The 17,302-nt window shown below is 40.0% G+C and overlaps 1 long non-coding RNA gene and 1 pseudogene across 1 annotated transcript; both read left to right on the plus strand.

Annotated features, from left to right (window-relative positions):
- The first annotated feature begins 376 nt into the window (after positions 1-376).
- LOC132837668 (NLR family CARD domain-containing protein 3-like) lies at positions 377-9,888 on the plus strand (annotated as a pseudogene).
- LOC132837693 (uncharacterized) lies at positions 4,275-6,227 on the plus strand. Its single transcript, XR_009647558.1, has 2 exons — positions 4,275-4,781; positions 5,483-6,227. It is a non-coding gene; the product is annotated as an uncharacterized LOC132837693 (long non-coding RNA).
- Positions 9,889-17,302: the final 7,414 nt, after the last annotated feature.

Raw genomic sequence — 17,302 nt, forward strand, 5'->3', positions numbered from 1 at the left:
CTGTAATGAAAGTGAAAGTCAGCAGCTCCATTTTGTGTGGAGTGAAAACTAAAAGATTTCAGGAGTAAAAACTAACTAAAGTATCTGATCACATGATATACATTTGTTTCCAACGTAGTATATTCACATGTCCCCTTATTGTATACATGTTTATTACTCAATATTAGACAATGATGACGTTTCCCAGAGGTGTTGTAGTGCAGCTTCTGTTAAACTAGTTTATCACAATGAGATTTACTGTGTTGCTGTATCTCATCATATGACACTGATAACAGCACTGACCAATAATAAAAAAAAAGCTCATCACTAACTTATAATGCAGCTCATATAATATAATCCTCACATTATGAGTCCACATACACACACACGTCAGCATAAACCAGACAAACCAGTTAGACCAGTGTCAGTAAGAGTGAAAGTCAGCAGCTCCATTTTGTGACGTGTGAAAACTAAAAGATTTCAGGAGTAAAAACACAGTGAGTATCTAAAGCTCTAATATATAAACACACTGAAGTGACACTAGATGCAGAAGAGTTTTGTGGGTTTGTACTGAAGCTTTAATGTACACAGGTTGTTTTATAACTTGATAGCATGACTATTTCCTGTAAGTGAACTCTGTGCTGATTCAGGGTTTAATTTAACACACCGATGTTGGAGTGAAGTAAACGTGTGTCCTGCTGTAATCTGGAGAAGGAGACATGACCTCCAACATGAGTGTGTCTGGAAAACAGGACTTAAAGAAAGACGAGAGGTGACTTACTTATACATTCACCAGCAATAAATACACACCGTCTCATGGGAACACATCTGTATCTCTAAACACTCACTAGTTAACACAGGAACTCAACTTTGTTTTAAGGTGTTTAATAGCAGTGAATATATCACTGATCTGATCTAAGAACAGTTTAGACAAATCATTCACTGAGAGAAGAGTAAAAAGGACTGTGTAATGTGGAGCATAAGAGCAGCATAGCTTTGTGTCAGTGAACTCTACAGGCTTTAAGACCCAGCTGAGTCAGTTAGCTGTGATTTAGACTCCTGATATCAGTGTAATTCCTGACTTATGAGGCCTGTCTCCTGTTTGAATAAGTGTACAGACTGGATCTGAATTAAAAAGATGGAATTATTGGTGTTTAATGATGAACACATTGTTTAACAGTGCTGAGTATTAATTATTGCTGATATTTCTGTTCTAGAATGATGGAGGGAAAGAGATCAGACTCACCAGAACCCAGCTGTGTGTCCATGAAGAGTGAAGCGTCAATGGAACGTCCAATCAACTTCAGAGACAGAGACAGTTCTACTGATGTGAGGTCTGTATAGTGAGGTGTTTTACAGCAGTGTTCCACCTGATCAAACTCACTCGTCTCATTATGAAGCCCTTCATGAGCTTTATCAGGTGTTGAAGCAGTAAAACACTAAACTGTGCAGTGCTGCAGCTCTCGGACTGGCAGTGAGGAAAAGTGCTTTAAGAGTTCAGTTCAGTCTGCAGTCCCTGAGCTGGAGGGTCTGTGGTGCTACAGAAGAACATTTACACCTGGGACATTAATGACAATATAAAGATTTTATTCATTTATTCAAACATTTGTTTCTAAACATGTTGGTGTCAGTTAGGAAATCCTGAAATCAGTGTATTGTGTTAAGAGGATAGTGTTAAATATCTGTGTCTGTATTTATTAGTGTGTGATTTGTGTAGCTATGAATACATATAGTCCATATTACATGATGGGTTTTGTTTGTTCACAGACCACAAAAATCAAACATCAGCACAAATCAGCTGGACTCTATATTCAAGGTGTGTGTGTTGTTTTTAAAGTGTGTAATGTGTGTGTTGTGATCCCTTGTAATGTCTTGATGTGCAGCAGCATTAAGGGTAATCAGTTGTATGAGTTTTAAATGTGATAATAAAAAGAGACTTTTCTTCTTTTGATAAAATAAAAGCCTCTCTCACTGTGTAACATGATAATATTTAGATCTGTTCCTGTGTGTTTCTAACCAGGCGCTGGAACACAAAGTCATCACTCTGATAAAGAATGAGCTGAAGAGGTTTAGGAAGCTTCTGAGTCCAGATTACCCAGCATGCACTGAGAGGGAGGTGGAGGATGAGGAGGATCTGCACAGTGTCACAGAGGGAGCGCTGAAGATCACACTGCACGTCCTGAAGAACATGAACAACACAGATCTCGCTAACACACTGCACAACAGTAAGAGCTCTGAGTCATGACTTTATTCCATCAGCTTCACTTTAGAGAGAGGAAATAGTTTTAGATATGAACACTTTTAGTTTTAAATTAAATTTTAATATCATGTTGTATCTGTTCATGGTCCAGCTTCAATAATATTTAGTACATCAGTCAGGAATTAATAGCAGTGTTTGTACGGTTTTGCATTATAAATAGTTATAATGCAAAACCGTACAAACAGTGCTATTAATTCCTGACTGATTAATTCCTTATTACTAAACTAGATATTACTTTGTTTATTAGAACTCGTCTCTGTGTATCAGACAAAGTTGAAGTCAAAGCTGAGAGAGAAGTTTAAAAGAATTAATGAAGGAATCTCACATCATGGAAGCTCAGCACTTCTGAATGAGATCTACACTGAGCTCTACATCACAGAGGGTTGGAGTGGAGACGTCAATAATGAACATGAGGTGAGACAGATTGAGGCAGCGTCCAGGAGACCAGCAACACAGGAGAAACCCATCAAATGTAATGAGATCTTTAAAGACGAGTCCATCAGAACTGTGCTGACTAAAGGAGTTGCTGGAATTGGAAAAACAGTCTCTGTGCAGAAGTTCATTCTGGACTGGGCTGAAGGAGAAGTAAATCAGGACGTCACCTTCATGTTTCCACTTCCCTTTAGAGAGCTGAATCTGATGAAGGAGAAAAATCTCAGTCTGATGAAACTTCTTCATCAGTTTTTTCCCAGAAATAAGAAAACTAGAATCAATAGACTGTGACTCCTACAAAGTGGTGTTGATCTTTGATGGTCTGGATGAGTGTCGACTTCCTCTAAATTTCCAGAAGAATGAGACATTGTGTGATGTGACAGAGTCAGCCTCAGTGGATGTGCTGCTGACGAACCTCATCAAGGGGAATCTGCTTCCCTATGCTCTCCTCTGGATAACCACAAGACCAGGAGCAGCCAATCAGATCCCTCCTGAGTGTGTAGACCAGGTAACAGAGGTACGAGGCTTCAGTGATCCTCAGAAAGAGGAGTATTTCAGGAAGAGGATCAGTGATCAGAGCCTGGCCAATAACATCATCACACACCTGAAGTCTTCAAGAAGCCTCTACATCATGTGTCACATCCCAGTCTTCTGCTGGATCTCAGCCACTGTTCTAGAGAGAATGTTGGGTGAAACTGAGAGTGGAGAGATCCCCAAGACACTGACTCAAATGTTCACGCACTTCCTGATCTTTCAGATCAAACACAAGGACCAAAAGTACCATCAGAAACGTGAACCTGATCCTCAGCAGACCAGAGAGAGTATCATGGCACTGGGAAAACTGGCTTTCCACCAGCTGGAGAAAGGAAACCTGATCTTCTATGAGGAAGACCTGAGAGAGTGTGGCATTGATGTCAGAGAAGTGTCAGTGTACTCAGGAGTGTGTACCCAGATCTTCAGAGAGGAGTTTGGGCTTCACCTGGGGAAGGTGTTCAGCTTCGTACATCTGAGTGTTCAGGAGTTTCTGGCTGCTTTATACACATTTCTCTCCTTCATCAGCAGAAATGTAACAGAACATCAAACCTCTGATCTGTCTGATCTTTTCAGGAAGTCAAACATGTCTGATCTCCTCAGGAGTTCAGTGGACAAGGCCTTACAGAGTGAGAATGGACACCTGGACCTGTTCCTCCGCTTCCTTCTGGGTCTCTCACTGGAGACCAATCAAACTCTTTTACGAGACTTAATGCCACAGACAGGAAGCAGATCTCACAGCAAACAGGAAACAGTGGAGTACATCAAGGAGAAGATCAGGAAGAATCCATCTCCAGAGAAATCCATCAATCTGTTCCACTGTCTGAATGAACTGAATGATCATTCTCTAGTGCAGGAAGTACAAACTTACCTGAACAGAGAAGGTTACAGTCGTCTCACAGTCGTACAGTACAGTCTCTCTCCTGCTCAGTGGTCAGCTCTGGTGTTTGTGTTACTGACCTCAGAACAGGAGCTGGATGTGTTTAATTTGAGTAAATATGATCCATCACATGAATGTCTTCTGAGGCTGCTGCCAGTGGTCAAAGCCTCCAGAAAAGCTGAGTGAGTATTTTTATTTATAAATGTATTACTGCATGGTTTATTATTTTAATGTAACACTGAACTGCACTGTTTGGATTAATGTTAGTTAATAGTTCCTCTAATCATCTTTAAACAAACCTCTGGTACTTTTACAGAAGATTGTTTCACTTTTTACACTAACATGTTATATCTGAACTGAGGGCTGGGCCACATGGACAAAATCTTATAACATCATATGAGTCATTTTATAGCTTTTATATATGAAGCATGAAAAATTAAGTGTTCTCTAAAATTTATGTAAAAATATCTCTACAAAATAACTGCATGCATTTAAGAACTAAAGACATTTCTGAACTAAACACCAGTGAAAGACTTTTTCTTTTCTGTTTATTCTGAAAGTGACATTTAACAAAACTCTCACAGACGAGAAAAACATCAGACTGACAAAATGGGATCAATATTTTGATGGGGTTTTTTTTTCTTTGCTTATCAAGTGTACAAGCAGGTAAAAAGAGAGAGGATGAATAATGTGTCACAGGTGAGTGTAGTGTCGTGACCGCTGTTATTAAAATGTCCTGTTTTGTTCTACTTGGAGCTCGAAAAAGACACCAAACTGTTAATGACCGATCACATTCTTGTTCTTGGGTCGTGATTGTTGTTAATCTGTTGTAGTTGAATTATAGACACAGTTTTTTGTCTGGTTCACTGCATCAGAAGATGGTGGATGTGGTAAAAACAGACGGTGAACACAAAGACGGTTGCACGTGACGGTCGGTCAGGTTTATCACCGTTACTGTTGAAGAGACGTCAGGTTTCGTTCTTTAGAAACTTTCTGTGGATTTTGGAGACATTAAGCTGTGGACTGTGTTTGTATTTATAAGCAGCTGTAGTGAATCTATATTTTTGTTGTACAACATTAATAACAGACTGGTTTTGTTCTCTGTTCATCATTATGTACTGATAAAATATTACACATTGGTACACTACATTCTACCATGTCACTTATAGCCACCTGAAGCCCACCTACACAAATCCTTTAGTGTAACACACATTAGTGTTGTGTTAGATTTTTACCTACAAGGTGGGTTAGATTTCCTGCTATGTGTATAGTCAGTGTTTTAGATTTAACAAACGAATGTCTGTATGTTGATCCATCTAAAGCTAATACTTGAGTATATACAGTGTCACTCATTTAAAGGTAAGAAGTTTGACTTTGTTTATTTCTGATGCTGTGTGCAGTCGTGCTGATGTGACGTCACTCTGTAAACAGGGAAGGAGCTCAGATTTGAGAAGAAAACCCCACGTTCACTTCTCAGTTGTGGAGGCATGAAAGACATGATCCCATTTACTCTGTGGAGAAAGAAGGGTTCACTAAGTTGTGTTGAAATAGTAACAGTGACATCTGTAGTAAACAGTACAATGTTCTTTCTAATATCCTTTATTTACATTGTTTATGATCGATGAGAGATTTTTACACATCTATATTTTATAAAAAATACAAATCATCAAGAATCGTTTATAAGGTTAAAAACTGTAATCTTTCTCTTTAGTTTGGATGTGTTTGGACGTATGTGAACACACCACCTGTACTCAGGTCCACACCAAACACCTGAACCAGTGTGTGTGTAAAATCAGAGGTCTGGAGGTGACAGATTTGTACCTGTTCGAGCACAGAGAACAACACACACCAACTGTCTTAGTGTCTCTGTGAAATCCAACATATAACTGAGTGTAAAGTACGACTAGTATTGTCATGTTATTAACTGGTAGTGTACAGCTGTATAATTCTTTATTTTCTGTAATAAAATGCACTGTATCTGCAGTGTTGGTTGTAGAAACTTGAACACAGATCAGAGTGTAGTGTTTGTAGGCTGCTCGCTCTCACATGTGTGTGTTATGTACATGACCTAATGGTCTTATAATAAATTGTAGCTGAGAGATTGTGGAGTGCAGAAAGACGTCCCTGCTCCTGTAAATGTGCTGATGTGGTGTCCTGTCCTCTGATCTGTGTGTGTGACACAAACACACTGACATTTCTGTTACATCTTCAACTTTAGCTGGATTATGGCTGTGTTTGTGTGTTTGAGATCAGTGTTCTGATATTTCATCATTTCTCTTCCAGTCTGCGTCTCTGTAATCTGACAGAGGAAAGCTGTAGAGTTCTGTCCTCAGTTCTCAGCTCAAACTCCTCCAGTCTGAGAGAACTGGACCTGAGTCACAATAAACTGCAGGATTCAGGAGTGAAGCTGCTCTCTGATGGACTGAAGAATCCACACTGTACACTGGAGATGCTGAGGTACACACACACATGCACACACACACACACACACACACACACACACACACACACACACACACTGTGTTTAAGCTGCTTTGTAAATGTATTTAGTGAAAGTGACTGATGAGTGAAACACTGAGAGTGAGATCCACATCCACAAAGAGAGCGTTACATTAATCTAATCTACTTGGAATGAAAAAAAAGTTTTTCTGTTTCTTCTTTACTCCAAATGAAATTTCATGTTGTCTTGATGAGTGACTTCACAATTGACCATAAAACTGTCTAGAACACAAGTATGATGTGAACCAGTTTAGTACTGGTCCTGAGAGACCTACCCAGTGTTCAAGTCTGTGTAGAAGAATCTCCTGGTCTACAGAATCAAAAGCTGTCACTCAGGTCAAGAAGAACAAGAATGGAAATGTGATCAGAACTGGAACTTAGTTACAGATCATTTAAAACCCTGAGCAAATGCTGCACAGCACAGAACATTTGTGTTTAGTGACACTAAAACTCTATAAAAGGTAAATGGGAGTTATTGTGACTTATTAATGTAACAGCAGCTGAAGACCAAAATGTGGAACCAGTTTACAGGAAAGGTGAATTAGGTGTGAATGTGGTGAAGGGAAAGAAAACGGTTGGAAGGAGAGAAAAAGAGATCTACACTGTACCCAGGTGATCATGAACACTGTAATGACCAGTCGGCAAAATCCATGTGAAGAAGTTTTAATGAAGAAAAGATAAGACAAACAATCCAAAATCAGTAAGTAAAGGCAGGGTCAAAAAACAGGCCGAGTCTGAAATAAGCGTAACAAACAGTCCATGAGGAGAACAAATCACATCCACAAATCTGAAGAAGCAATAATCCAAAGAGCAAAAACAGGGTCAATAGTGATAAATATCAACATCAGAAACAAAGCTAATTCACACCATATAGAAAAACACTTATTTATATTATCTGTGTATTGAGGGTATTATGTGATGTGTCTCTGTGTGTGAAGGTTATTAAAAAACACCACCAACAGTTTTACTGTCTCTGTGAAAATACTGAAAGATCTACATCACTTCTTACATCAGAACAAAGTACATTTATTTCCACAGTGTGTAGATCAGTGTACATTACACACACATTTAATAACATACTAATACTCTAGTCATACTAAAGTGTTGTACAGCATTTAAATAAAGATGTCGTGACAAACAGAAGTAATTAATAAACCAGCTTTTATCCTCCAGAAACATCACACTGGTCTCTAAATAGCTCTAACAGTGTGCTCGAAATCTTCTGTCAGCTCAGGTGTAGAGAATTCCCTGTGTAAATACTCCTACACACACACACACACACACACACACTCTCTCACACACACACACACACACACACACACACAATACTGCTCCTATTTACAGTGAGGACAATAAATTAATGTCTCTGCTGTTATCTGTCCTCATGGAGCTGCTACCATTTTATAGACCTGTTTCTGTTGTTCAATGGGAGCAAAAATATTCCTGAAAATGTTTGTAACACAAAGTAAAAGTGTGTACAATGTACACAGATCTACACACTGAACACACTGTAATGAAGCAGTAAAGGACAGTGTGTAAATGTGTAAATGTTCTCCAGCAGAAATTTCCCCAGAGCTGCTGAACACACTGTATGAAAATCTCTCTGCTAGAAATAAAGAGACGTGTTTGTTCAGAGTGACGTCTCTGTTATTATCTTCTTACAGAAAGTTAAATACATCGTCTCATATGAGCTGAGACACATGGATCTGTCCAAGAGCAGTCCAAGTTTATACACAGATGTTCATTTTAGATTTTTATCCTGATATTAGAACCTTGTGTTCAGGTAGACACTTTATTTCTCACTGATGGAAACACCTCAATTCACTATCAGACAAATAAATCAAACACTTCATCATTTCTCTTCCAGTCTGTGTGGGTGTAATCTGACAGAGGAAAGCTGTAGAGTTCTGTCCTCAGTTCTCAGCTCAAACTCCTCCAGTCTGAGAGAACTGGACCTGAGTTACAATAAACTGCAGGATTCAGGAGTGAAGCTGCTCTCTGATGGACTGAAGAATCCACACTGTACACTGGAGATACTGAGGTACACACACACACATACACACACACACACACACACACACAGATCACACACACACACGCACCACACACATGCACGCACACACACACATAGACCACACACATACACACACACACCACACACACACACACACACACACACACACACACACACTCACACACCTCACTCACACACACACACACACACACACAGTTTTAATAAAGACTACAACATCCAGTTCTCCTCTGTGGTAACTGTAATTGTAGTGATCTGATATATTGTCATTGTTGTGTGTGTGAGATGGAGAGTAAATGTACTGTATATAAAGATTTTGTGTATATCATGTTTTCAATACTAAAACTGAGTGTGTTAAGTGTGAGAAGGTTTTCTTTCTTGCAGGATGTTTGACTGCAGTATTACAGATGAAGGTTGTGCTGCTCTGGCTTCAGCTCTGAGGTCAAACTCCTCATCACACCTGAGAGAACTGGATCTGAACAGTAATAATCCAGGAGAATCAGGAGTGAAGCTGCTCTCTGATCTACTGAAGGATCCACACTGTAAACTGGAGACACTACAGTGAGTTACTGACTTACTGTCTCTTTACTGTATGATATTGTGTAATATTCACTGTGTGCTGTAAAATGTCACATCTAATGTGTGTATTTATGCTTCTGTTGTTCATAAGCAATGTGTTTAAATGTGTCTGTAATTCTGTCCTGTTGTGTTTTTCAGCATTAAGGGTAATAAACTCACCAGGTCTGGTGTATGACAGGAGTCTCTCCTCAGACCTTTTTTCCAGGATAAATCAGTTATGGTGGTGAAGCGTTAGAACACGTCCCACATTTCCAGCAGTTTGGGAGCTGAATCATTCATATTTTCTGAATATATTTTACAACAATTAATACAACAAATTAAATTTATTTAACAACATATTTTACAATCCAAAGTTAAATCCTTCAGCATCTACACACAACACAGAGATATCATCACAGGACCTCTGCTTACTTTCTGAACTTGCTGAGTTCCTGTGCACGTTCTCCACAGTGTTTGTATGGGTTTCCTACAAGTTCTCTGGTTCAAAAACATGACAGGAGGCAGAGCAGCTACACACACTAAAGTGACCCTGTGTGTTTATGGAGCCTTAAACCTAGTTCCTTAAACATTATTGACCTAAGAGAAATGTATTCTTACTTGATGAGGTCACGTGGCCGAGGAGCCAGAGGTCTGATTCGGATAATGAAGCTGCTGAGATGTGAAGATGTTCAAACTAACAATAAAACACAAAACACATCCGTCGTCGTTTATTTCTTACAAACATCTAAATTCTTCAAGTTGGCGGTTATTAACAGTGGTGAAGGTAAAGAATTACAACTACTCACGTTACTGTAATTACGTACAATTTTTTGGGGGTATTTGTACTTTTATGAGTATATTTTTAAGTCTATAATTTTACTTGTACTTCAGTACAAATTAAAATAAGTAATTTACTTTGTTATTTTAAAAATCACGATTCTGCATTTCGGTAGCCAATAAAAATATCTCATTAGTGATGGGAAGTTCGAATCATTTTACTGATTCGGTTCACTGATTCTCGTTCAGCAAAATGAACGAATCTTTTTTCGAGTCATTTCGTTCACTTCAGCAGAATGTAATTAAAATGTTTCCGGCTCAGACCGCATTGCCTTAGTGCCTATGGTGCTGTCACGTCATGAACAAACCACTCGAAAGGTGAACTAATCTTTTCTGTTTAATGATCACATGCGCAGTCAACACAAAATGAATGAATCACTCACCTAAAACGACTCGTTATTCTCGAGTCATGGTTCGTGAACGACACATCACTATATCTCATCTTAACGGACCAATGAAAAGCCTTGGATTTGAACGAAAAACTAAAGATTCAAAAGTGTTTTAGTGTCTTTTATAAAATGTCTTTTATAAAATGTGTTTTGTTGTCTGGATCTTGTCTGATTCAGGAGTCACTGATAATTCAATAAATATCACCAGCTAAAAATGTATTGAGATGTGTATATTGTATATAATAGCCACGAGAGGGCAGTGTAACGCTACCAATACAGTGATGTGACTGTGTGTAACACCGTGAGCAGTTAATAAACGGGGTTCCGAACGGGATACTCAGTGTGTAAGTCTCATCAATACATGGTACCAGGATAAATGATTAAAAATGATGAATTCCATCCGTTCGCCAGATGAATTAAAGTTGACAGGAAATATAAATAAAAACTGGAAGCTTAGAAATTTATGCCCTCACTATTGGGTTGGATAGAACCGAACAAAGAAAGTTCACATTGCTGCTAACAGGTGGCTGGACCTGGTGCACTGGATGTGTATAAGACGTTTGACGTCACGGAAGAAGAAGAAAAACACAAGTATGATGCAGTTATTGAGAAATTTGAGCAATATTGTACACCGAGGAAAAATGAGACATATGAAAGGTTTGTCTTCAGAAACAGACTAGAAAAAGTGTCAGAATCCATCGAACAGTATGTCAGGGATTTAAGATTGAAAAGTCAGTCATGTCATTTAGGAACATTGTGTGACTCCATGATACGTGATCAAATAGTCATTGGAGTACAAGATAAAAGAGTGAGGATGCAATTGTTAAAAGAGACAAACCTCACTGTAGAAAGGCCAATACAAATTTGCCAGGCCTCAGAAAGCGATGAATGATGATGAAGCAACAATCTTCGTAGACTCAATCGAAGAGGAACAAATTACTCCAGAAGGAGTGCGGATGGCTCACATGGATGTAAACGGCACTGATGTCCAGCAAGAAGGGTGACAGTAGCATTAAAATAAAGACTGAGAGAGAAAATAAAAGTTCTGATAAAGGAAGGAATAATCAGAAAATAGAACCTACAGAATAATAGTAGAAAACCAGATGGAGATCTAAGACTGTGTAAAGATCCATAAGACTTAAACAAGGCCATCCAACACGAGCACTACAGACTTCCAACAAAGTCAGACATTACTAATGCAATGAGTGGAACATGTTATTTCTCCAAACTGGATGCCTCATCAGGATTTTACCTGATAGTGCTAGATGAGGAAAGCACAAAATGATGCACCTTCAACACACAGTTTAGAAGGCATTGTTTCCAAAGGCTACCTTTTGGCATCAGCTCAGCAGCAGAAGATTTCCACAAAACTGTGCAACAGCTTTTTGATGGAATAGAGGGAGTCGGAGTCTTCATTGATGATGTAGTGGTATGGGGCTCAAAAGAAGAGCATGATGAAAGACGCAAGGTCTTGGATCAAGCACAAAGTAATGGATTAAAGTTGAATAAAAACAAATGCCAGTCCGGAGTAAGAGAAATCACTTACCTTGGAGAAAGACTGTCTGAAGAAGGAATACAACCAGAAAAAGAAATCAGAGCAATAGACAAAATGCCAGAGTCAAGAGACAAAAAAAGTCCTGCAAAGAGACTTAGGGTTAATAAACTACTCAGGAAAATTTGTTCCAAATCTGTCAGCAAATACAAAGTCACTGAGAAGCTTGTTAGAAACAGACACCGTGTGGCAGTGGAACGACGAGCAGGCAAAAGAGTGGTCATGGTTAAAAAGCAGTTTAACAAGAGAACCTGTTTTGAATTTTTATGACCAGGAAAAGCCTCTAAAGGTCTCTACAGATGCATCACAAGCAGGTTTAGGAGCTGTTTGCAACTACAGAGAAAGATGTGCAAATTCATGTGGACTCTATCAAAGCACAGATGCCAGTGCCAACAACAAAATGGGTTGAAGCAGCCAAAGAAACACTGAAAGACGAACAGTTAAAGAAAGTAATGGACAGGATTCACATGCCTGGAGATGAGATCATGGAAAATCCTTTCCAGCATTTTAAAGATGAACTGTCAGTGCTAGATGGAGTTTTGCTGAAAGGAACAAGAATTGTTGTGCCAATCTCAATAAGAAAACTGATGCTGTAACTTGTACACGAAGGACATTTAGGAATAAAAATGTAAGAGAAGGAGCCGTGGGGAAAAGTTGGTATGGACTTGTTTCAGCTTAATGAAAAAGATTACTTGTTGCTCATGGACTATCATTCAAACTACCCGGAATTTATGCAGCTGACAAGTACAACATCAGAGCAGGTAATTGCAAAGACAAAAGGTATATTTGCACGACTTGGTATTCCAACGACAGTAATAACTGACAACAGACAGTTTGCAAGTCAGAGTTTCAAGGACTTTGCAAAACGTTATGGTTTTGATCACATAACGTCAAGCCCTCTGTACCCACAGTCCAACAGTTTAGCAGAGAAAGGAGTTCAAATAGTGAAACGTCTTCTAAAAAAAAGCCACTGATACAGGGAGTGATCCGTACCTGGCTATTCTGAATTACAGAGCTTCACCACTGGAGAATGGACTTTCACCGGCAGAAATGCTCATGAATAGGAAACTATGAACAAAGCTACCGTCGGTAAAGCATCAAATTGTACGGAGTAGGTGGAATTCTGCAAATGAAAGACAGATTATTCACTACAACAAAACAGCAAGACCACTGAGCCCACTTGCCCAAGAAGAAATTGTACGAGTGACATGTGATGGGCAGTGGGGACCACAAATGAAAACAATTTGGTGTAATATTTGTAGTCATGGGCGTCGGAACCATTATATGTGGGTGGGACAGGACCTGCGCGCGTGTGTGTGCGTGTGTGCGTGCGTGTGTGTGTGTGTGTGTGTGTGTGTGTCTGCGTCACTGCCCTTCCCCCCTCTGCAGTATAAACTGTAATGAAAGTGAAAATCAGCAGCTCCATTTTGTGTGGAGTGAAAACTAAAAGATTTCAGGAGTAAAAACACAGTGAGTATCTAAAGCTCTAATATATAAACACACTGAAGTGACACTAGATGCAGAAGAGTTTTGTGGGTTTGTACTGAAGCTTTAATGTACACAGGTTGTTTTATAACTTGATAGCGTGACTATTTCCTGTAAGTGAACTCTGTGCTGATTCAGGGTTTAATTTAACACACCGATTGTGTTGGAACATGTTTAATGTTACAAATTATTTTGTGTTTAATTTGGTAACCCATTTAATTATTTAATGTTATTCATGGTACTAATTAACCTGTTCAGTTTTGGTTTAGAGCTCCCTCTAGTGGCAAGTTTGATGTCGCTGTAATTCTGTTATTTCCGGTATTTACGTGAATCAGGAAGTAAAAATGCTCCATGCGGGCATCGGTAATGATGGCTCTCTTTAATCGCCATATGTTTGTGTAATCTTTAATCCTGCGACAGCATCGCTTGTAAGTATTTGTATAATTGATGTGGATGTACATTATACTTGCATATGAGTGTTGTTATGGTTTAAGATCCTTTTCTTTTTATAATTTTCCATCCGGCTATTGCATTAGCCACATTGTGCTTTAGCGTCATGTGTATTCACTATTGATATATTTATTTGTTCATTTGTAGTTTCACTCCATACCCAGACCATTAAACCTGTGGACAAATGAACTTATTGTCTTCAGAGTCGTGTGAGGGAAGGGAGTTTATCTGACTGTCAAGGCACTAACACATGTTGAGGACAGTACAGTGAAAAAGCGGCTGCAAGAAAGGTTACAACAATAGTTGAGAAGATTCAAGTAAATTGAACGAGTATTGTGTGCACAATGGAATCCACACCCTCACTTAAAACCAGATCATATTCGTCATATCCACAATCAGGTAGCTCTTCCACAATTACTGCAGTTGCAATAGCCAGAGCTAAAGCTGAAGCAGCTAAGGCACGTTTAATATATGCAGATGAGGAAGTCTTTGATCCTTGCCCTAATGTTTTTCATGTGAAAGAGAGAAACAGTAATGATTGGAGAAATTGCAATGGAATGTGTTCTATGGAGCAACTGGTTTACAATCACAAAGGTGTTCAGTTTGGTCAAGAAGTGTTTAAGGCCCCATCCATTGATGATCTGGCGTTCCTTCACATTATGGAACAAGAATTAGAGAAAGATGAAAACCACAGCTGGGTAGCGCCACTGCCCTTTAAAGCTTCAAGGTGCAGACTCCCTAACAATAGATGTCAAGCTATGAAAAGGTTGTTAACCTTGAGACGAAATCTTGAAAGAAACCCAGAGAAGAAACGACACTTCTTTACTTTTATGGATAAAGTTTTTAGTAACAACCATGCTGAAGAAGCTCCCCCTCTCTTGGAAGGAGAGGAGTGCTGGTATTTGCCTCTCTATGACAAATACGACATCATTGAGTACCGCATGCGGGTCCATGTATTTGGCAACAGTCCATCTCCTGCTGTGGCCACCTATTGTCTCAGGCAGTCTGTTAAGAGTGGCGAGTCTGAGGTCAAGAACTTTGTAAACCGTGACTTCTATGTTGATGATGGCTTGAAGTCTCTGCCTACAGTCAAGGCAGCAGTAGACTTGCTAAAAAACACAAAGAGGACTTTAGCTGGTTCCAACTTACGGCTTCACAAGATAGCTTCAAACAGCAAAGAGGTTCTAAAGGCCTTCCCACCTCAGGATCATGCCAGTGATCTCAAAGATTTGGATCTTGGATCTGATATACTTCCTACACAGCAAAGTCTAGGATTGAATTGGAGCCTGAAATCTGACACCTTTACCTTTTGAAATAGCTACTGATGCAAGACCCTTTACTCGTCAAGGTGTCCTGTCCACCATTAATAGCATCTTTGATCCCCTTGGCTTTGTTGCTCCGGTTACAATCCAGGGCAAATTCATCATGAGAGAGCTTAATAACCAGAATGATGACTGGGACACTCCTCTTCCCAAAGAAATGCAGGAAAAATGGGACATGTGGAGACTTTCGCTTATGGATTTAAGCAAGCTCCAGATTCCAAGATGTTACACAAACATATCACCTTCTACAGCTACACGAAAGGAGTTGTTTGTCTTCTCTGATGCATCAACAAAAGCAATAGCTGCAGTGGCCTACCTCAGATTGACAGATTCATGTGGAATCAACCATGTCGGCTACATCATGGGTAAGGCAAAACTCAGCCCTGAACAAACAGTTCCCCGTCTTGAGTTGTGTGCTGCAGTTCTAGCAGTGGAACTGGCGGAGTTCATTACTTCAGAAATTGACATACCCTTAGATGACACAACTTACTTTACAGATAGTAAGGTAGTGTTAGGCTACATATATAATGAGACCCGACGCTTCTATGTATATGTCAGCAACCGTGTCCTCCGGATTCGCAAGTCTTCACATCCAAATCAATGGAAGTATGTTCACACAGCTGAAAACCCAGCAGACATTGCAACAAGGTCTGTCACTGCTGCTCATCTCCAAGACCAATTGGCTACATGGACCAAAGTTTCTGAAAAATGACCCCCGGACCCTACCTGAACAGAGCACATATAAGCTTGTGGATCCTTCTTTAGATGCAGAGGTACGTCCTCAAGTCTCCACGATGATGAACACGAATCTTGGAGCACAACGCTTCTCCAAATTTTCCACTTGGAAGTCTATCACTCATGCCATTGCACGTCTTCTTCATATATCTCGTCAGTTCCATAAAGGTTCTACAACAGAAACGTCAAGCTGCAAGGGCTGGCATTACTGTCCCAATGCTCCAACAGTTGAAGAACTCTTATGTGCGGAAAAAATCATCATCAAGGCAGTCAAACAGGAGACATATGCCCAAGAGTATAAGGACTTGGAAACGGGGAACAAGCATTCCAAAAAGAGCCTTCTTAGAGGTTTAGACCCGTTCATAGATGCAGACGGCCTGAGTAGGAGGACGATTAGCAGAAGCACAGATTGAGCTTGACATAAAAAAGCCCCTTATCATCCCTGGGAAACATCACATTGCAACACTTTTAGTTAAACATCATCATGAGAAGGTGCAACACCAGGGACGACATTACACAGAGGGTGCAGTGCGTGCTGCTGGTTATTGGATAATTGGTGGCAAGAGACGTGTTTGCAGTGTCATTCATGAATGTGTTACATGCCGAAGACTACGAAGAGAACCTCAGACTCAAAAAATGGCTGACCTTCCAGCAGATCGTGTGTCCACTGATCCTCCGCTTACGAATGTGGGATTAGACGTTTTTGGCCCATGGACTGTGGTGGCACGACGTACCAGAGGTGGTCATATACAGAGCAAAAGGTGGGCAGTAATATTTACCTGCATGAGTGTGAGAGCTGTGCACATTGAGCTAATTGAATCTTTAGATACATCTTGCTTCATTAATGCCTTGCACCGCTTTCTTGCCATTCGAGGGCCTGTGAAGCTCATTCGCTCAGATAGAGGAACAAATTTTGTAGGTGCTTGCAAGGAGCTTAACATTTCCTCTAATCTCAACAACACCTCTGTTAAAAAAATTCTTGTGGACTAAGGCTGTATCTGGCAGTTCAAACCGCCTCATGCGTCTCATATGGGTGGATCCTGGGAGAGGATGATTGGACTTGCGAAAAGGATACTAGATGCAATGTTCCGCCTTCTTTGGACACCCCCACTTTCGCTATTCACAACACAATATTACAATATCTCTATCTTGGGAAGTCATGACCTAATGGTTAGAGAGTCTGACTCCTAACCCTAAGGTTGTGGGTTCGAGTCTCGGGCCGGCAATACCACGACTGAGGTGCCCTTGAGCAAGGCACCGAGCCCCCCCAACTGCTCCCCGGGCGCCGCAGCATAAATGGCTGCCCACTGCTCCACTGCTGTGTGTGTGTGTGTGTGCACTTTGGATGGGTTAAATGCAGA

This window comes from Tachysurus vachellii, chromosome 21 (genome assembly GCF_030014155.1).
Source record: "Tachysurus vachellii isolate PV-2020 chromosome 21, HZAU_Pvac_v1, whole genome shotgun sequence".
NCBI lineage: Eukaryota > Metazoa > Chordata > Actinopteri > Siluriformes > Bagridae > Tachysurus > Tachysurus vachellii.